This window comes from Podarcis raffonei, chromosome 8, assembly GCF_027172205.1.
Source record: "Podarcis raffonei isolate rPodRaf1 chromosome 8, rPodRaf1.pri, whole genome shotgun sequence".
NCBI lineage: Eukaryota > Metazoa > Chordata > Lepidosauria > Squamata > Lacertidae > Podarcis > Podarcis raffonei.
In genome coordinates, this window is record NC_070609.1 from 37,720,423 (window position 1) to 37,743,119 (window position 22,697).

General features: G+C 44.0%; 1 protein-coding gene across 1 annotated transcript in view; it reads right to left on the reverse strand.

The window, feature by feature from the left end:
* Nucleotides 1-258: 258 nt before the first annotated feature.
* The window catches only part of SS18L2 (SS18 like 2), a 283,426-nt gene continuing 260,987 nt past the window's right edge, over nucleotides 259-22,697 (reverse strand). Inside the window, exon 4 of the mRNA XM_053399330.1 lies at nucleotides 259-270. The gene's annotated coding sequence lies outside the window, so the exon portion shown is untranslated. The remainder of the gene's footprint in view (nucleotides 271-22,697) is intronic.

A 22,697-nucleotide genomic window follows, 5' to 3' on the forward strand; every position in this document is an offset into this window, starting at 1 on the left:
AAGCCCACAAGGAGGACCCAAATGCAAGACCACTCTCCATTCTTGTGGCTTCCAGCAACTGGTATTCAGAAGCATTGCTGCCTCCAAGCATGGAGGCAGAGCATAGCCATCATGGCTAGCAGTTCTTGATAGCTTTATCCTCCATGAATTTGTCTCATCCTCTTTTAAAGCCATCTAGGTTGGTGGCCATCACTGCCTTCTGAGGGAACGAGTTTCCTAGTTTAACTATGTGCTGCGTGAAGAATAACTTTATCTGTCCAGGATCTTCCAACTTTAATTTTCCCCTGCAATTTAAAAAACAGACTCTCAACTCCTTGGGCCTTTCCAGATAGGTGTGTGTGGGTGTGTGGGTGTATACAGTGGTACCTCGGGTTAAGTACTTAATTCGTTCCGGAGGTCCGTTCTTAACCTGAAACTGTTCTTAACCTGAAGCACCACTTTTAGCTAATGGGGCCTCCTCCTGCTGCCGCACTGCCACAGCACGATTTCTGTTCTCATCCTGAAGCAAAGTTCTTAAACCGAGGTACTATTTATGGGTTAGCGGAGTCTGTAACCTGAAGCGTATGTAACCTGAAGTGTATGTAACCCAAGGTACCACTGTGTGTGTGTGTGTGTGTGTGTGTGTGTGTGTACACACACACACACCTGATGTGTTAGGCAACATGTTATTGATGCAATAATAGTGCTAGATTTATTCTGGACTGTCCAAACATTATTCTACTTTATCAGTTGTTCTTCAATGCCTCCTCAATGTTACGGCCTTGTTGCTGCTCGGAGGGGCACACCTGAGCTATAGTTTATTTCAGCCTTCCCCAACCTGGTGCCCTCTAGATGTGTTGTCCAGAATGACCATTGGGCTGGTGGAAGTTGTAGTCCGACACATCTGGAGGGCACCAGGTTGGGTGCGTCTAGTGCCTAAGTGAGCCCCCCTCCCTTTGCTCTTGCTTTCAGTATTGCTTCAATCATGGTCATGCTATACGTTTTTTTAAAATATTATACTGGGTGATTCAGAAACCCATCTCTCTTACTAAATGAAGAACAGATGCCACTGTAGGTGACATACCTTTGAGAGTCACCATGGTTCCCTACACTTTTAATTTTAAGGCTGTTTCCCCCAATTGATGGCATTAGAACGGCACCCACGGCTGAAACGGTTTACAGTCTTCACTTTTAATTAAATAAGTTAAATTGGCAACATGAAACACTTTTGCTTTTGCATGGCTTTGTTAATAAAAAGTGTAAATTGAAAGCAATATAGCTGAAGGTCAAAGCCCCGGTTCAAAGTCACAGCCACATGACCAAGGAGTGCGCCAAAAGGAATGGAAAGCGCATAGGGGCCGCACACGCAGATTAAAATATTAGGATTGAGGAGAAATAATTAAATGACTAGAAGATCATGTGTTCACTGATGGCTGGCCCCTTTCTAAAAGCAGTTTTGCTTCTCAGACTATACCAAATTTGGTAGATTTAGGATTCAACAAGAGGAAGGTTAAACGCTTATTCTAGAAGCAAATGGAAGCCAGTCTACAGGAACGGCTGTGGATTTCTTTATTTACCTAAAACAGAGGTGGGGAACCTCTGTCCCAGGGGCCAAAGCCATTTCCCCCAAACCACACTCAATTATCCACCAGCTAATGTCACTGGATAGCACCACTGGTGAACAGAGAGCTCACTCTTGCCGGTGCTCCCTTGTCAACACCTTCCCTGTGAGAAGCGCACTGGTGAAGCGGGACCACTCACCTATGGGTCACCTGACATTATCATCACATTAGCTGATTAACAAGGCAGGAGGCCCCGGTCACCTGCTAACATTTGCCCACAGGAGAGGCAGGCAATAAATATCTGACCCCACCCTGACCTAAAATATTGAATTTGCACTTTTCCAAATTTTCCGACGCAGTTTTCCAACCAAAGAATGTGCACAGAAATGCATCTGTTGGGACAAAACGCCTACAAAGATGCATAAATTGCTGAGGTTGTGGACTCTCCTTTCTTGGAGGTTTTAAAGCAGAGGTTGGATGGTCATCCGTCACAGATGCTTTAGCTGAGATTCCTGCATTGCAGGGGGTTGGACTAGATGACCCTTGGTGTCCCTTCCAAGACTACGATTCTATGATTCTATGAGTCTCTAACATACCAAAATTCATTATATATGGGGAATTTTAATGTTAGGGAAAACATGCAGTAAAATATTGAAAAAGAGGATTTTTTTTCAAAGAGGACTTTAAATAAAATTGCAGAAATGTGAGAGCCGAATTTAAGACTGGAAAAATAAGAAAGTGAGAGAAAGTGAAGCTGACAGATTCATCTTTCCTTATCTGCAAGCAAGCAAGGATGCCTTTTGTTCTTCTCCCAAGTTCCGCTAACCTCTCCCAGTGTGACTTTTGACCTTTCATAGTCCTAACTTCCCTTTGCTTATATGTCCAAGAATACACTAGTCAAATATACTCGGATTCAACATCTGGAAAAGAACAACAGGTTATAAATAGACACAGATGAAACAGAAATTTTCATCCTTCTCCCTTCAGATCCATTTTCCTTTTGTGTCATGTCTTTTCAGATTGTGAACCTGGAGGCAAGGATTGTCTTGCTTGGGCAGATATGTAAGCTGCTCTGGAAGTTGCTGTTTGTTGCGGTTTGTTTACTGAAGAGTGAGATGAACATTCAATAGATTTGATTGATTTAATAGATGAAGAGATAGGTGAGTGGCTCCCTGTAGGAAAGGGCACTATTATTTTGTGAGCACAAATATATGAAGTTGTTGGGAGGGGTTATGAGGAGATTGAGGACAAGGTGTCATCAGTGCACTGGTGATGCACAGCTGCATTTGTCTTTAAAATACAATTCAAGAGAGGCCCTGCAGGCCTTGAACTCAGAAGTGGGCTGGATGAGAGCAAACAAACTGACTAGCAAGATGGAGGCACTGTGGGTAGGTAATGCCAGAGTCTGGAATTGCCTGCTTCGTATGGGATCCTCCTCCCACTGAAGGAGCAGGCTCATAATCTGGGATTACTCCTAGATCCATTTTTATTCCCAGGGGTGGGCTTTGGTAATATGGTAATATGGTGCCCTCAGCGAGGACAAAATTTGGCGGCACCCCCGCCGCCACCCTGGGGGAAAAAATATTAATATTTTCATAATAATCTCTTTTGGTACAGTTGCTTTTTATGAATCTTCTCTGTAAGTATCAATATTTTGTGCCCCCTTGGCTCGGCACCCTGTACAGGGGAACTGCCTGCACGGCCCTAAATATGGCATGGCCCATGTCAGCAGTGTTATATTTGGCGATTTCCCTTTAAAAATAGCTCAAAAACTTATTCTTTTTTGCAAATTTTCCAAGAAAGCTCAACAATTTTTACATCCAGATTTGAAATGTGGCAACCCTATGCACTGGTAACCTCCAGACTGTTTGTGGGTCTGTGCTTGATGTTGGTATGGAAGCTGTAGCTAGTGCATAATGTGGCATCTTGGCTGCCCACTGGGGCAGGATATTATCAAGGGGGGCATCAAATGTTGCCAAAAGCCACCCCAAAAAGCCTTGATGGCCAAATGCAGCCCTCATTGGACTATCCTGCTTTAAATGATGGCATTATGGTCTGTTTTAGTGTAAGAGGATCAATCATGTAAAATTCAAGGAGAAATGTCGCTGTAGAATTGTAGCTATAAAGCATAGCCAAACTTTGCATTTCCTTCCTCTGCTTAAAAGCCAAGCTTTAATTCTAGAAACACAAAGTTTCTCACCCTGAATGCTACAACAGCAGGACAGAGTTGCCTCTATACTACGGCAACACTATTAATAGGATGATTAACATAACTGCGTTATTGGGAACATGAGCCTGTGTTTTTGTAGGAAGCGATCGCTCCTGGTTAACATAGCACAGGAGGTGATAGAGTCTTAACAGAAATCTGTCTCTAGCTGAACAGCAGCAGCACCAGCAGCAAAAGCAAGGAAGAATTTTGTGCCACCTCCAAGACTAACAAATATACAGCTTCTGTGGGCTTTCAGAGCTGGGAATGGGGGAAGAAATTCAGTTCAGTTTGCATTTAAAGGCAACGTCTGCAACAAAAGACGAACCAAAACACAGCTATCCTTCGAAATTCACATGTCTCTGAACTTTGCAGTGCAAAAATATCCAGCCAAAACATGAGCAGAAAGATGCAAATACAAGGGAAATGTGTGTATCTAAATACATTGGTGAAAATAGCATATGGACATGGATTATATTAGAGGAAGTTGTTGTGGGTGAGAGGCTGTCAATAAGCAAAGACTGCAGTTATACCCAATAACTGTTGAGAAGAAAGATGGGCTGTATATCTTTTATGAGCTCCTGGAAAGGTCTGAGCTAAGAGTTGTAGGCAGCAGAGCATTAAAGCAAGTGGAGCACTGTCCCACAGAACTCAGGGCTACCAAGGGACGGGGGGGTACAGAGAGCACATATGTACTAGGTCCCAAGCCAGCAGGGGCCCAGGCTCTTAACTTTTATCTAAAAAAACATACACATGTTACTTGGACTCTTATTTTAAAAAGTTATAAAGCAAAATGTGCAGGCAAGTCTTAAACTTCTAAGCAGCTTCTGTGAGATAAGCTGGCTTGGCTTCTCCCACCTTTCATTGTTTTTAGCCAATGAGTGAAGTGGAAGCTATTACTGATGAGTGAGTTGTATGGACACCAGGAATGTCTGGGGTCCTAAAGAGCTGGTGATTATTATTTTTTTACTGGCTTTTCTTTTCTTTCTGACTGGTGGCTTCTGTTTCCTTGTACTCTCCATTTGTGATCAGGTACTGCCTGGGTTATATTTTTGTACACATGGAGGGTAGCAGGATGCTGGCATAGTTGTATTCTGGTCTTTGACATCTAAAGCTACTGCTTAATGGTGGAGTGGAAATCCTTGGCATTTGCCAAGGGGATCTTTTAAATGGCTCCTGAAGACGAAGATGTCAACAAAGTGTCTTAGCAGAGAAGAATCTCTTGGGACCATAAGTGTTAGCATACTGTAGATCTGTGCGGATACTCATAAACATGACTGTTTATCTGAAGGTACAAACTGTTCCCAAATCTGAAGCACCTGTGGGAAAGGACACTGTGGCCAAGCTTAGGTGTATCATTACATAATCAGCAATAACAGGCTGCTGATGCCTTATTTTCAAATCTGAAAGGTTACAGCTATGTCTGGAACTGGTCACTTGAAGTAGGCCTCAATTCAGTGCACAACAGAGAGGACCGCGAGCACACAAGCTTGGTCAGCTCTGATGTTTTCCCGCCCTCATATACTAGGGTATATTAGTGCTCCAAAAAGTCCCAGGTCCTCCCAGCAGCTGCACAACAAGCAGAGCACAGGCGGCAACTTGCTTTGCAAGCCTCCTTCTCCACAAATTTCCTTAAGCCTGCCCTGGAGGGATCCCCTCTTAAAATGAGGCAGGAGCTCTTCTATCTAAAGAGCTCATTTCATTCCTGAAAGGTAAGGTGTCAAAGGGAAATGTGCCAAGACGAGCAAAAGCCTGGAAGCAACTGGTGTACAACTGCCAACAATGTAGGGAGGGCCTTGATCCATCCTCTGCATGAGAGACCACTATGGACAAACCCTGTGTGGGAGCACTGAGAGCCCCATAGGAGGGTCAGAAATGGAATCATCACCTGCCAACCTACTAACCAGACCAACTAGCCAGCCTTTATACAAAAAATAAAGGGACCCACACCTGACATTTGAAATGGAGGCAGACAGAACTTGCCAGAACTCAGTTCTGGCACCTCTCAGGTGGGCGCCATTGCCATTATAAGAGAACAAGGGAGGTGTTCATGGTGAGTTCCGGCCGGTGCTTTTCTTCTAGAAAAAAGGTGTTGGTACTCATCATGAAGTAAGTGCCACATTTTTCACCAGTGCTTTTCTTCTAGAACAGAAGCTGCCAGTACTGAGTACCTTTGAGTACTCCCAGAAAAAAGCACTGGTTCCAGCACCTCTTTTTCTACAAATATAGCAGCGAATATATTTATCTACCATGGAAAAGATGGCTGGCTGACTGGACAGACAGATAGATAAATACGGATGAGTACAGAGAAAAATAGTAAACTAGCAAGGACAATGATCTCTCTTGTTCTGTTCTGCCTGTTTTCTAGCTTGAGATGCAGCAATAAAGACTTTATCCAGTCTTTCAAATGTGGCCACCTCCAAGATTTACTTAATGGCATTATAACATTTGACATTTGATTTTCCTTTCCTAATTTATTTATTTGTTTATAAGTTTTCTTGCTCAGTCCTTCACCATGGGTTCCCGAGGCAGGCTACAACAATCTGAAAACAGATAAAACCAATACAATTATCAAAACAAGCAACGCCATCCAAATTGAACAAAACACTGTGGCAAAACACTGGAGAAGCCTGCTCACACAGACGGTTGAGGTACAGATGGATAGATCATGGCAAATGACCTGCCCCTGTTCTTAATCCACTTTGGGTCAAGTGGAAAATAAAGGCAACCACCTTTGTTTGAACATCTGTAGTTATTGAGGTGTTCGACAAAAACAAAGTAGGCAAGATCATAAAATATAAACAGCTTCCTCCAGAAATATCTGCCAGGAAAAGCTACACAGAATGTTAAGCATTTCCACGAAGCTTCTCTTTTATGAAAAGGGCCCAGATAGGGACAATGAGGAAGAATATTCAGGTGAAGTTAATGAAAGCCAACTTTGTCAGGGCCACCCCAAGCCATTTTGCTGCCTGAGGAGAAAGAGAAGATGATACCTCCTCCCCCTCCTGGGGACAGAAGGCAACTGAGCTGGCAGCTGAATCTTGCCTCAGGTATTGGTGATGAAATAAGCATCCTCCATTGTACCTGAGGCAGCAGGACTGAGAAGGCTGTGTGGGAACAGAGAGGAATAACTTGGGACTCAGGACTAACAGCCACAGGGTGCTGCTCCACTGCCCCAGCAGTTGCTGCCTGATGTGGTTACCTCACTCTGCCTAAGGGTAGGACCGGCCCCAACTTTTGTGGGAGGTCACATCGTAAGATGTTAAATAACCCAAAGTGGAAAGGGCTTGCATGGTATGTCCCAATACCACACCTTCTTCTCTAAATCAGGAATGCTCCAGGAGAACAAGCTCCCTAGGGTGTGGAGAGACCCTTGGGGAGTAAGGAATTCACCACCAATCCCAGAAGAAAGCTGAGGTGGCTTCAGAAAGGCTCTGCAGCACTCTCATCCTCCACTGGACATGTATTGCTCCAAAAAGCAAGGCCAGAGAATCACATACTAGATGGAGAACATTTGCCCCCAACCCACCACACTCTTTCCTCCCAACTCAGTGCTACTACATCAGGTGTTGGGAGCTTTGGGCCCTTCAGACATTGCTGAACCTCAGCACCCATCATTCCTAGCCACTGGCCATGATAGCTTGGGCTGATGGAAGTTGTAGTTCAGCAACAACCGGAGGGCCAAAGGCTCCCAACAATCGTGCTTGTATCTACATCTCTTGGCCACCTCTAAAGTGTCTTCTGCCTTCCTGATTCTGCCTGCTCCCTTGAAATCCTCCTGTGTTCTCTGGATAAGGCCACATGACAATGGTTTTTTCCAATATTAGTAGAACCAGTGTGGTTTTTTCGAGAAAAATAGGTGCTGGAACTCACCATGAAGTTATAGTAAGCCACCGGGCGACTCAGGGCAGCCCTGAACGGATGCCGGTTTGACAACAGCCATTTTCACCACCTGAGGAGCTGCTGAAAACTACTGCAAGCTGCTTCCCTAACTGGTTTGGGGGTCACCACTGGTTCTGGTGCAGGTGAAATAAATGTGTCCCCACCTCCTCTGTTCTCTTAGATTCAGGTGGATAGCTAAGGGAGCTTGCAAACTCACACATGGAGGCATGGCTGAAAAGCTTAAAGTCTACTGCCACTACACAGAGAAAATGAAATATGAATTGGCTCCATTGCTTGACCAATCGTGACTAGGAACAGCTACAAGCTAGGTGGAGACACAGATCTTTTAAAATGTGTAGATTCACACACACTGGCCAGCATCTGTTTTTACTTGAAATATTCATTTTGGGCTTCTCAGAAGTACATAAAGGCAAGAAGCAGGCTGGGGGAGCAGTGGTCTGTAATGCCACCCACCTGAGAGGTGCCAGAACTGCGCTCCAGCGCACTCCGACTGAGGAGAACTATCTGGGGTACAAATGACTGTGTGGTCCTAATTGATCTAGGGAGATCCCCTAGGCTGTCTGTGTCTCATGGGCAAAAATGGTCAGCAATTATAATATGCTTGTGACAATTAGGTAATTGCCTTGCTTTATCAAATGCGATGGATAGGCGCTTCTTAAAATATGGATATTTAACAGAAAACATGCACCTGCACGAATATGGCATATGTGTTACTGTAATAGGTCCATGCCTATCTGAATTAAACCCAGCAGAACACCCTCTGTTCTGCATTATTCAAGTGTGTAGATAAAGAAATGTTGCATCTCTTTCTGTGTTACCCACTGACAATAGGCTCACACTCCACACACAGGCACACAATCTCAGCCACTAAGAGGCTTTTAGAAAGCCCCACATTCCCTTCAACATGCCATGAAAACGGCAAATTTTGATCTGAGCTGGAGGTGGCAGGCTAATAAATATATGGGAGGTTCAAAAACAAATATTTCTTTTTTCTGGAGTGCCCATATTTCCTCAACTGGGCTCAGCAGCGGCAAAAGCATCACATGTCTAAAAAATAAAGAGGAATCGGTGAACAGTAGTTTTAAATTGATATATACTTCTGTTATTTTAATGATGTGATTTAAAATGAACTGGCAGTCTTCAGTATCACCCTTGGCTTTATGTCAGCAATGCGTTTGGTTCAGTCAATCACTGACATGGCTGAAAGAGTGAGCTGCCAGTCACCAGCAGGGGGCACTGCAGGGATTTCTTTCTTTAGGCAAGAACACAAAGGAAAGTCTCTTGATTATTATTATTATTCTTTAAATAAGGCAGATTTTGAGCACGATGTGAGTCTCACAACAATCATCCCCTAGCAAAGGATCTTTTCCTCTCCTGAACAGAAATTATTGATATTGGTAGGGGGGTGGGGGTGTTCCAAAAATGCCAATTTTGAGTTCTACATGGTAGAGGTACCTTGTTAGGCTGATGCTACAGCTTAGCGCAGGGAACAGATCATGTTTCTGAGAGCCATTCCTTACCACAGCTCTTCTCAGATTTCTGAGCCACACTGTCTGGTTAAATGTATCTCCTGTTACTTCACAATAGCACATCACTCTCACAGTTCCCCAAGCCACTGTACTGATCATCACAGAAAATTCAGTGTGTTGCGCATTTCAGATTATTTTAACAGCAATGTCAAGCTATGATCCCTTAAGATTATATCCTGCTATCACTGTTTTCCTGTTTTCTCTGCTGCAGTGGTTTTACTTAAGAAGATGACTATCACTGTTGTTGTTGTTGTTGTTGTTGTTGTTACTATTCTATTTAAATTTATTAGCCGTCCTTCAGCAGCAGTTCCCAGGGCAGATTACAACTATTCAAAGTTCAAAAATTCAAAACAGTTAAAAAGAAATTATGGTCACAGGAATAGGGCGGGTCCTGAAAACAAACATCTCAGGGGGCAAAGGGCAAGGTAAGAAGCGTGTTTTCAGCACTCACGGAAAGCTGAAGAGGGAAGGTGCTGGACGTGCTTAGGGGCTGCCACAGAGAAGGCTTTCTCTCGGGCCACCACCGCCCAAACTTCCTATTTAACAATAATTTTATTAATGTTATATTATTGCAATTTGTAGCCCAAATCATTCTAAATTGAATGAAATAAAGTGGCGGCGGGGGGAGAGAAAGGGACCTGTGAAAGGGGGAGGACAACATAATAAAAAACCTCTATAGATTAAAAAGGGGAAATGTCATCATTTACTGTATGTTGTCACTCAAAAAATGTAAAAGCAAAGCCCACCTCTCAATAAATTGTTTTTTTTTGATTAACATGTATTGTGTTACTCTCATATGTAAGTTTTATCATTAAGACAGTTTGCCAGGTTTTCCTTAACCAATCAGTTATGGTAGTGGAATCTTTGTCCACTTTTGTGCAATACACAGTTTTGCTGCTGTTAGCAATGAGGTTGGTTGGGCTGAGAGGAAGTGACTGGCTCAAAGGGAGCTTTGTGGCCAAGCATGGATTTGAACCCTGGTCTCCCAGGTCCTAGTCCAACCCTCTGGCCACTATTCCACACTTGATCTCAGATGTCTGCTGCTGCCTGCAAAGGAGCCAGTACCTAACGGGAAGGTGTGTAGAAGGCTTATGATTTTTATTTTTGCCTAATTGAATGCATGTTTCTGCAACTTACTATATACACATTTTTTTCTGCCATGAGAACTGCGTCACAAAATCCAGAGAAGTATGGCATTTTGAAGAATAGCTGCATTTTGGTTCATGCCTTGTTTGGGAACTACAGATCAGGTTCACATTAAAATGCAAACTGAGCTGAATTCCTTCCCCATCCTTAGGAAGGTGGTGACATAACTTTTGGAGTTCCTGCCAAGTGAAGGGTGGGCAACCCAACACACCACAGACTAGTGAGGAGAACGAGAGAGAGAGAGAGAGAGAGAGAGAGAGAGAGAGAGTGTGTCTAGGCATTATTTCTGCCCAGCCCCTGCCTAATCAAGTGCCTTGACAGGAGCCAGAATATGCTTGAACATGGAGCATGTAACAGCTAGAGAAATTCGGCAAAAAGAAAGCAGAACACCTATAAGCAAACTTGTGATTATTGCACATCAGCCCAGGAGGGCAGTGGAGAAGGTATTATTTATTAATAATAATTCAATTTATGAACTGCCCTTCACTCTTAAGATCCCAGGGCGGGCTGCCACAATTTAAAATGCAACATTAAGAGCAATTTTAAACAACTTACAATCACAAAAATAGGGTGGGTCCTAAAAATATGCATCTCAAATGTACTGCCAAAGAATATCATCAAAGAGTAATAATAGTAATCACCCGCCCATGAGGCAAGGTGAGGAGGCCTCCTTGCAGCGCCGGATTTACATATAAGCTAAACAAGCTATAGCTTAGGGCCCCACTCTCTTGGGAGTCCCCAAAAACCTACATACAGCAACAGTGTTTGTGTGTTGTGTAGGCTCATGATGTAAGTAATGGGCCTCACCTGCTAACCTGCTCCCTAAAATATCACTAAAATATCATTTCTATATACAGGGCGCCTACATTCTGCATGGAAAGAATGGAAAGCAAATGGCTTTAGATACCTGTTAGGTCCATAAATTACCATATAGCATATATTCAACACAAAAAAACAGCGACAATTTGTTGTTAACAAAGGACAGCTGGACATATAAAGGCCCCCATTACCTTCAGTAGCTTAGGGCCTCATCAAACCTAAATCCGGTCCTGCCTCCTTGGGTAGCAGACTCTGGAGAGTTGGGGGGGTGGCAGATCTGCACCCAGCACTGCCCACTGTCCATTGCTGCTGCCCGCTCCCCTTCAGAAAGAGGGAGGCGCAGCCTTGAGAGAGGTGGCTGGTGGAGAAGGTGCTCAAACTTGTCAGCTCCCTCTCTCATCCCTGCGTCTGTCTCCCTTGGGAGAGGGAGACATAGCTGCTGTGAATGAGACACACACACCCTTACTTAATGGGGTTGGTTCACAGTTGCTGCATTTCCCTCTCTCAGGGAACAGGGAGACAAAGAGATGAGAGAGGAGCACTGCAAAGAAGGGGAGGACTGAAGATCAGCCCAGCCTGTAAAGGAGACCTCCAGGTATAGGGTGGTATATAAATAATAATAATAATAATAATAATAATAATAATAATAATAATATACACTTTTACATTCTCAGTGTTCGTTTCTTGGCCAGCACTACGTAAGAAATGGCAACTTACACAAACACATATGCTACTGTTGATAAACAGGCAAGTAAAACTGTGGCGGCAGGATGCTTCAATTTATTATTTATTAAACTAATAGCAACTGTTCAAAGAAAATTAGACAGAAGGTCCCAAAACCCTCCTGGAACACTTGGTGGAACTGGGCCAGTCAGAACTAACAAGCCTGCCAAAGCATTCCTCATTCTCACTGAAAACATTCTGCTTGGACACACACAACTTTTCAACTGTGGCGTTACAAACTCGGGATGCATTTAATGCAATTTGAGAATCAGAAAGAGAGAGCTCAGGACATTTTGTTGGTTTGGGTGCCTGAAACTGGCACACGCCCAAACGAAGTCGGAACATTTTAAAAGGGTGCTTGTATGGGCAAGAATCAGCTCTTGCAGACAACAGCGGGAAGTCAAGGATGGGAAGGAAATAAGCTGGTCAGGATATGCTCTGAGGGTGGGGAAGGGTGGTCCCTAGGTCCCTTTGGTCCCTAGGTAACTGGTTCCCTTATCCCCCCTACCCCGAGCTACAATTAGAATGCTTTAACAAGCAATTCTTCTTCCCAGAGAACTCTGGGAATTGTAGCTCTGGGAGGAGAATAGGGGTAGCCTAAAAACACCCTCAATAAAGTATAGCTCCCAGAATTCTTTGGGGGGAGCCATGATTGTTTAAAGTGATATCATACTGTTTAAAATGTAATGCATGAATGTGGCCACTGTCAGAATGAATCGTATGTCAGTATGAATGTCAATGGGCATGGAGAAAACTATTCATACCAGATAGAAATGTGCCAATAATACATCAACACTTGCAATGAATGAGCAAAAATGAGAAGCAGCAAAAAATACTTTTTTTAAAAGAAAAACCTATAATGCAGATTAAACGTGACCATTTAAAATGTACAAATAAAAATGTTTATACCTAGTGTCCAAAAAATTATAATGTTGGCACCAGTCACACCTGCCTGCGGAGGTCATTCTAGATTTGGAAAGCCATGGCAGCAAAGGTCCTCTCCTATGTAGCTGCATAATATAGATCTTAAAACACAAACATGTTGGTTCCTGAGCGCAGAATGGGGACAGGCAGTAAGCCAAAATTACAAGGAAAACTGGAAGAATCTGCTCTAGCACCAGATCCCTTTGAAGATGGAAATGGAAAGAATGTCTGATTGGCCGTAGTGTCCAGCAAGTGATCTTTACTCTCCTGCCCAGGTTGCAATGAAAATATGAGCAAAGACTCAGTCTCAATCAAGAGATAGATTTTGAAATAGTAAAGTTCCTACTCTCCCCACTGGGGTGGGGGGGTGATAAAACTGTCAGTAATCAAAAGGACAGGAAGCAAAATTACGTTGGAAATGGCTGAGAATGCCGTTTTTTCCAGATGTGGCAAGATTGATAACCATATTGCTTACACCCAAAACAAGCTTTGGAGTGTAGTTCTGCCAAGTTTACTGTAGAGATAAGAATGTACAATATTTTACGAAGCAACCTCTATCACGGTAACTTTGAGGCATTTGGCTGGTGGTGACTGCCAAGGAGAAAGGAGCATCTGCTCTCACTTTAGGAGTTTATATTCTGGGTCTGGTGAAAGGAGGCAAAAAAATCTCTGAAAGAGCCTTTGGGGAACACGACTGAGTTTCTCTACATAGCTCTAAAAGGGGGGGGGGGACTAATATTATAGAAAACTTGAAAGGGACGGCTTCTGAGAGAGGAGCGAATAACATCTTCCTAATACTGAACGTATTGCAAACCTTTGACTAAAACATTAAAGTGGTTCTCTAAAACTAGAGCAATTATTAAATATGAATAGCTTTAAAGATAGAATATAACCCAGCCTTTTTGTTTTCAATTCATTTGATACATCGAAAGAAAAACATGCAGCCTTCTCCCATCTTCTGCCAAGATGTGTAAGGGGAAGTGCATTTTATGGAGAAGGAGGGTCATTAACTTGAGCCTTTTTCCTTAATCAGACTCGAGATGCCAAATATGGGCTAAGAAGATGTTCTGCAGAAATCAGATGGTTGCTTTGCAGTTCCTGAAAAATATGCCGCAACCATTTCTGTTCATGAAGCAGAATTGTTTTTTAAGTGACTAAGTGTGTCGACTCGAAACTTCGGGTCTCTGATTTACAATAAATAGTTGAAAAGAAGACCTTAATCTTTTTTCTTTTCTTTTAAGAATTTAGAAAAATCAGACTGGCTTCCTTGATAATAAATGCCCCAAATGCTGATGGAACCAATAGTGCCCCAATACCTTCCACATTTCAACCTGGAAGAGATCTTGTTCTGCCCTTAGGAGAATCTCAGCTCCACCAGAATCCTCAGCGTGGGGGGATGGGCCTCTGTCAAGGGGTCTGAATGGCCTTACCTTACTGCGACAGCAGGTGCTCTGAACAGCTGGCTCTAAGCACCCATTCAGATTGATGCACAATCAAGGACATTGTGGGAAATTTTAAGGGTGGCCAGATCCTGCCCCCTGCTGCTGTTCCATTCACCAGGGTAGAAGCATACAGGTTGTGGTTTTTTAAAAAAAACAACTATATTAAAATGCAGTTATTTCTTCATCCCCCTTCACAGCTGCAAGTTCCAAGGACGACTCATAAAAAAATCAAAATTACAATAAAAACATTTTAAAAAATGTGAATTGAAGTGTGAATTGAATTGTTTATTATAGTCATGGGCCAATAAAATTCAGTACAAAATAGAAGATAATGTTGCAATTACATAGAAATATCCTTTTTTTCCCCTTCCCCAGCAGCCAGCAAAAAAAATCTCTCCTGATCTACATTGAGATCAGGGGGGAAACTGGAAACTCTCTCGGTGATATAAAAAGACACACAACCTTAAGCAGAATACAAAGTTTTCAGGAGATCTTTCCAGAAATCGTCTTAGTAGAGAGATGTGGGGAATATCGCACTAGTTTTCCTGAAGATAATGCAAGCACTTATTTCCCATTTACTAATGTTCTTTTCCCACTGCAGTACCTGTTGCACTATGGAGCTGTTGCTTTTTTAACAATATGGCGCCATGTTGCATTAAATTTCATTCATAGCAAGGGGCGTGGTGTGACACAACAGCAGACCTCATCAGACATGTCACCATCCTTTATGTGCAAGTGAACTTCTGTTCCCCCATAATTCACCCAGGAAAATGGCAGGAAGATCTGCACTCTGGAATACTGCCCTGAATTTCATCACATGGTGTAATCCATGAAAACAACAGGGAAATTACAGCACAACCCCCCCCCATGATTTCCCAAATTAAGAGGGTTGCAAACACTTTTTTCCCCTTGGAGGCAATCCTTATGGAAATGAGTGCTAAACCTGCATTAGATTCCACTGGATTTCCAGTGTCCTTTTTGTCATGCAGAAGATTGCATAAAAAGTGGAAATTATCAGGTAAGGAAACATTGGGGAAACAGAATTAAAGTGTTGTCTGAATGCAGCAAGAGAACCAAATTGGTACATTTCTTTGAAACAGGTTAGTGAAAGAAAGAGGCTGATCACGGTCTATGTTGGGGTGGAATGAGCTCCTTCAGGCAACATCATGGAAGATGAAGGCAGGCATCAGAGTCCATGCCTGAATGCTGCAGCAAGGCCTTTGAAAGGGTGGGGTATCTGGCCTCCACTTCCAGCTCCAAAATATCTCAATGCGACACTGAGTTTGAGGTAAGGAGCTGAACGAGACGCCACAAAACGTTTCCTCTCAACCGATTCCCATCAGCATCCACTCCTGCTAGTTGCTTTCCAGCAGGTATTGGATGGAACACAGATGCCACCCAGTGGTAGACGCCACTCCAGTGCTTCACCACATGCTGATATATCATCATCGCAACATTTCAACCTAGGGTGAAGCTCGCCACAACGCTGGCAAACCTGTTGCCTAAATCTAGGTATCTCCATTCACCTAAGGAGGTCGTCTCAGCTAAAAATGCAACATATAGACCATCAACATACTGTTAAGTGCCAGCAGCAAGAATCTCCAGGGTTGCCTGTGCTTTCCCAGGGTTCATCTTCCTTGGAACAAAGGTCAGTGGAGAGGGTGGCGTCCTTAGGGAATAGTGCTTCATTTACGCATATAGGATGAAAGGGTTCACAGCCTTAATACCGCAACAGATCTTGCTTCTCCATTAGGTGTCCAGGGGAGCCTCAAGTCCAGCACAGAGGCAGGAGTAAGGTTTAGTTAATAAAGCTCAATACATGCTTCTGTATCTCCAGCTTCCAGCAACAGCAAACTCTCAAACACTATGGCATGAACAGCCCCCCTACGGTTCTCCATCCTAGGATGACATGGCATCCAGCCAGGTGAGAAAGGGCCCATCCATTTTTCTCTCCAGCAACAGGGCAACCTCTTTCTAACCTTAATGGCAGCGCTTAACTGGTCAGCTAAGTGCATTACCTGTAAAAAAAGAACTGGTTTGGCTGGTTTCCTCCTTTAGATTCTGCCCCACATTACACAGGGTCAAAAGACTGAAAGGGGTCCTGGGTATCATCTAGACTCACCTTCCCCCAAACTAATAAAACAAGAAGACCTCAAGGAGGTAACTTGCAGAATGAGGGTTTAGCTCCCCTCTCCTGCCTACTCCATTTCCTCTTAAAATCAGCCTCCCACCCATGATGACCTCATTTATTTCCCAACCTGTTGCTGGGACTGGTGGAAACCCTGTTGCTGCCACTGCGTAACCCATGCTGTTTGCTCATCGTCAAGTTCAACCAATGAAAAATCAACAGAGATGGCTTGCAACCCATCTCCTTACAACCTCATTAATGTTTTCTCATTTGCTTCAGTTGAGAGAAGTAGTCTTCACAGGTATTTGGTATTCCGGTCACCAGGTGCAGGATCCTGTGGCTTTGGGAAGGGTACTCAGTTTGTGAGGGCATCTTGCAATGTGTCTGCCTTGTTAGTAGGACACAACATGGGTCAGGAGCAGTGGCGTAGCGTGGGTTGTCAGCACCCGGGGCAAGGCAAGTAATTTGCGCCCCCTAACCCGTGGATTTTAGCAGGGGGCAGAGAGCTGCGAGTGCGAGCACGCCCCCCCCCCCCGATGTTGCGCCCGGTGTGGCCGGCCCCCCCTGCACCCCCCACGCTACGCCACTGGTCAGGAGAACTTCAGTAGTTGCATTTATTTGTGAAAAGCAATTCATTTGAGTGGGTACCTGCTAACCTAGGTACAACCAAAGAAGGTAGTTTCAGTTACACACCAGGCCTGGCCTGTACACCACTAAGCCTGTGGTCCTTAGCTGTGACACAGGACCCTGCCAGTGTTGAAGCATGGTTCAGCTGCCCATCCAGTAGGATTCTGGACCTGGAAGTATGGGAAGCGCGTGGCAAAAACTCTTGGGCCTACTGAATTCCACAGCAAACTTTGACCTGGCTAGCTCCATAAAGCTGCTGCCTTATTCCAGATTCCTCAATCAGTTAATGACCTCTCTACATATTAGGCGTCTGGATGCCAAATCCGTCCTCATAATGATCTCTCCTTAGCAGCTGTGTCAAGGAGGGACTACAGCAGTCTCATACCCCTCAAGTGTCCCAATTAAATCAGGACATGCCGTTTTAGGGGGCCATGACCTCGTGCAACAGCATGGCGTCCAAAAATGCAAGAGATTGCACAAAATCACGGAGTACAAAAACACATGGACTCTGTGCTCTTGTGCTGGTCATGTAAATCGCACAGCAGCATGGCCCTAAAGACATGCATCCCAGTTTTTGGCCTGGACATGATAAAGGATATGCACTTCCTTGGTCCCTTGTGGCTGCTCTTTTTTGTATGTTTAAACCCGGGATCCCAATTGTGTCTTCTTGAGAATACATTCTCTGGCCAATGACAGGGCTCTCCCTTCTTGACTATTAGTCAGTGATCCAAAAGATCCTCCAAACTAGATGATCATGCAGATGTCAGCTTCTCAGTGCCACTCCCCACGGTTGTCCCTGAGAGTTTGATCCCAGAAGGACAGTGAGGCTCATATAATTTTTAGTAGTCGTTCTACTAATATTAGTAATAGTAATATTAAATTTTAAACCTGCCATCACCAATAAGTCCTAGGGCAGGTTACAACAACTTAAAATTCAGGATTAAAAATGGTTAAAACTAGTGTTATTTTTCTAGAAAAAGAGGTGTCAGAACTCACCATGAACACATTCCTTTGGTCTGTAGGGAAGACAGTATCTCAGATTTTTGCGATCTAAGTTGTTTAGGGCTTTAAGTGGGAGTGTGGGCCTGGAAATGAACTGGCGACCAATGCAGCAGGTTTAAAGCAGGGATCCTCAAGGCAACCTCAGCCAGTAATCTGGCCACTGCATTTCAGACCAGTAGGTGTTTCTGAGTCATGTTCTGGACCAGTAGATGTTTCTGCATCATTGCTCAAGGAGATCTCGTTAAGAGACTAAAAAATCTTTTATGTTGGGGAAATGCAACTCCAAAAAACATGACGAGAGACATTGATCAAAGAGTCTGTCTCCTTGGATGGAGCTGACTCCCGAGTAAGCATGGACAGGATCAGGCCACCCATCGGGCACAGCAACCTTCACCCTCCCTTTCTGACCAGCAGACCCCTTTGCCCAAGTGGCTAAGAAAAACCCTGAACTACTTTCAAAGAAAAAGTACGCTATGAAGTAATGAAGAAAATATGCCATAATAAAACCACTACAGGCAAAATAAATTTATACACAACACTACTATTTTTCAAAATCCTTGCTCGGCTTTCGATGCCAGTTTGCCTTCTGGGCACAAACACATTCTTCACACACGCTGGGAATGTTGAGGGAAACTAGTCAGCATTCAGAGGCTTAATACAGATTTCCAGCACTCTGCCCTGGGGGCGCCATCGTCAGACATCCATTTGTCCTCAGGAGGGGTTAGGGGTTGAAATGCAAATTGGCAAAACACTGAATCCTTTGTTAGGATTATCAAGGCAAAGCTTGATCTCTATTGCTGTTTAATAATTCCCCGCAATTTTATGGACTTATTCAAATGCTGCAGAATCGCTTCTTAGTGTTTCGAAGGAGCAAAAACAATGGAAGGAGGGGAACCACATTTGCTCGCTCAAATCTGTTCTCTAGGGGGGTGGGGGGGTGGAAACGACATACACGCTTGACAGCTTATTTACCAAACTCACTAAAGATTTATTGATTTGTCAATCAGTGCCTTGAGCATTTGCTTCTCCCCACAGGAAAATTAATAATTTCTACTGGCATAATATATCCTACATATAAGCTAAGCAAATGCAAGAATCAATTTTGGCTACATTTAAAACATCTAGGAGAAGCAAAATGCTTTCTTGGGGGGGGGTGGAGAAATATGTTAAAAACTGAAAGCTAATGAAGAAGAAATGCCTGTGTTGTTCCCTGAACACAAAATTATTAGGGCAGTACAAGTGAACCCGACAGACTTTTTAAAGACTCTGTTGGAGGCCAGGGCCTTGGAAAATAGATGCCAAATGGGCTTAGATTAATGCTCAATGAAGCTGCCATTCTTATTGCGAGGTGGACCTGCCTCAGAGCCGAGGCAAAGCCAATGGCTGCACATCCTCTTCCATCCAGGGCTGGGAACCATTCTCATCTCCAAGTCCACATTCTGTCACAGGTTGTGGTGGCCCTCAGTTCCAGACAGAGAACTGGAACTCCCGGCTTGGCATCTACCAAATATTTTAACGCATAAATCAGATCAGTATAAAGGCAAGGCACAGGTTATATGATGCAGCAGGTACAGAAGAGATATAGACACTTCTGGCCTCCCACAACTGTCACTATTGACTATGGGGATGGACAACATGAAAGCTTGTCACTCTAATGAACTTTTGACATAGATGTTAGCTACAGCTGGGATTACAATAGCTCAGCAATGGAAAGCCTTGAAAAATGCAGTAGAACCTCTACTTACGACCACTTCTACTTGGGCCCAATCCAAGTTGCGACCGCAGCAAACCCGGAAGTAAATACCAGGTTTGCCGTAATTCACGCATGCGTGATTCATGCACGCACAGAAGCAGCTGCCGCCGAATGCTCCTGCGCACAATGGCGCTTCTACCAGCAACCCGGATCGACTTACAGACGGACCTCCGGAACTGATTACATCCGTAAGTAGAAGTTCCACTGTATACATTTGGCAGTGTGTTATAGAATCAAAGACCTGTAGAGTTGGAAGGGACCATGAGAGTCATCTAGTCCAATCCCCTGCAATGCAGGAATCTTTCACCCAACATGGGGCTCAAACCCACCACCCTGAGATTAAGAGTCTCATGCTCTACTGACTGAGCTATCCCAACTCCTGTGCTGGTATAAGAACTTATGAACTTTGACTGTTGTGGAAAAAATAACACAGACACTGTGTGTCTCCAGGGGCATGGAGGATCCAGAATGCTTTTATGTCATCTGGTGGGACTTTATTTCCTATGCTTCAGTCTTAGATGCTCAACATTCACCATCCACACCAGCTGGGGAAATATAGATGTCTTGAGTTATATTGATGTGTCACCATTTCTTTCTCTTACTATTTATTGCTTGCTTGCTTTGTATATGGCATGATGCAGTAACCCTGCAGCTTCACTTTTGGGTTGTTAGTAGTAGTCATTATGTTGCCTTTTTAAAGGTATAGATACATGGCTAAGGGCAAGCTAAGATGTTGATCCAAAAAGTGGCACACACTCTGCACCTTCCTTTTGAAGAGTGGAACAGGCACCCCTCTTAGCATGAAAGCAGCCAGAGCCCCAGGACTGGGCAAGTGAACATGTGGGTTGGGCCTATGAGGTTTGCTTGCAGCAGCTCAGCACTGTGTCGGCTGTGTCTTTGGAGATGGAAACAATGGCAACACCAGCTGAGCATCCGAGTTACTCTCCATCACCTCCTCAGAAGGAGAAGACTTCTCAAACAGGTGCCAAGTGTGACTCCAAAGCAGGAAGTATCTAATGAGGGATGTCCAATGTTACAGAGGCAGAATCTGCCTCTGCCAGCCCACATGGTCCATCCCTTGGATACAGCTCTCCACTCCCTAGACTTCTGGCCCCCCTGGATTTAGGTACTTCTTGGGGTCTTGATTTCATCTCCCCCATCCTGTTCTAACTCCCATTGCTCCTCAAAATCTGACCTCTATGACATCCCCACGGAATTAATGACACAGGTAGCTTTCCAGGGTCCTTGTGCTACTGCTGGGCGGGGCCAGGTGCATATGTAGGTGGAGCAACAAAAGTGATTCTAGCCTTTGTAAAGCAGGCTACTCTCCACCCATGGAGAAGTCAGATGTTTCCACACAAACTCACCACTCTAGCCTCCAGCCGGTCAGGCAAAGGCATTATCCCAGCCAAGAAAAAGCACCCCAGGAGAGCACAGAGCAGGCCAGTAAAAAGCAGGGCTTGGGAGAAATGGGTGTGGGCTCCATAGAGAGCATTACCAGGGAGCATTTCAAAGACCACATTCTGGCCCCAGAACTGAGATTTCCCCACTTCTGCTTTAATCCAAACTGCAAAAGGCTCTGCCAGTTCATTAATTTGCAGCGAGTTGAGGTTTGACATGCCAAAAGGATTCAAAAGGAAGGATACAAGAACTCCACTCTCCAGTCACCAACCGAAGCTGAACAAAAATTCTTGGATTTCAGCAGGCTGAGAATGTCCCGAACCCTTCAGTTTCTTCAGAACTGCAGGACACCTTGCCAACTTAGCTAACTAAAATACTTCAACATTCAGCAGAGCAGCAGTGGATTAATACCAGTGTTTGGAGGGACACACTTATGTCATCTCAAATGTCTATGGAGCAAGGATTTTAAATTATAGTAACAAACCCAAATCTACAACCTATGTACTTTTCATACATCAAGAGCTCTAGCCACACAGACAATGACTGCAATTTGCTTTAAACTGTTTTTAGTATTGTATTTTTAAATTGTTACCACCACCCTGGGTGAAAGGTGGTTAAGAAATTGAGATGGTGGTGGTGGTCGTGATGGCAACAACAACACAGACAGATGGTAGCAACAGGCCATGGCACGCTTGCAGTCGCCCCCTCCTCCAGCACAATTACTTTCAGACTTTCCAGAACTTTCTTCAGTTTGGCATCTTCAGCTTTCTCTGTGGAGACAACCTGTCCTGCTGCCCCAACTAGTCAAATCTCTTCTCAAGCAAAGTTCCATCTCCTATTCTGGTCTAGAAAAGACAGGTGGGAGGAGGACAGGATCTAGAGTTCATGTGTGTCAAAACTAATTCTTAGAAAATCCTTCGTATTTCCTGAAATTATGAGGGGAGGAAATCTGAATGTATGGTTTTAAAGGGGGAGATTAAACAGTTTAAAGCTTAAATGTGCACCTCATAATTCCTGTAAAAACACTGCCCTCTGGTGTTGCATCTCAAAATGAAAGAACAGCAAGGTTTTTCTTTTTCTCCTTTCCTGCTTTTCTTTTTTACCTGAAAGAACCACCTCCAGGGTCATATGGCTTGTTTTTCCGATTTGCAAAGACCTGCATACCAGAGGCCCCTGGGCTTTCACTGCCTTGGATGGTTGGTGCTTGAAAAACACCAAGCCAGGTTATTATGAGCTGTCTCAGACAATTTACATCAAAAAAGGAGGGAAAAAACCCTTCTGTACAGGAACTAAATTTAACTGACTCTAAATAGTAAACAGAAGCAAATGATTATTATTGTTAACAGTTCTGGTCGAAGCTTAAAAAAAAGCCTGTGTTTAACGTATTGTGTCAAAAGAGAGAGGGAAGGAGGAAGGGAGGGAGAGATTTGCTTCTGAAAACATTGTTCATTGTGGGCACAGGCCACGAAGCATCATTGCTTTGATGCAGGCCATTTCCACCAGGCTTCCACACATGGCATTTGTACAGGTGGACTTTGTAGATTGTAGACCAT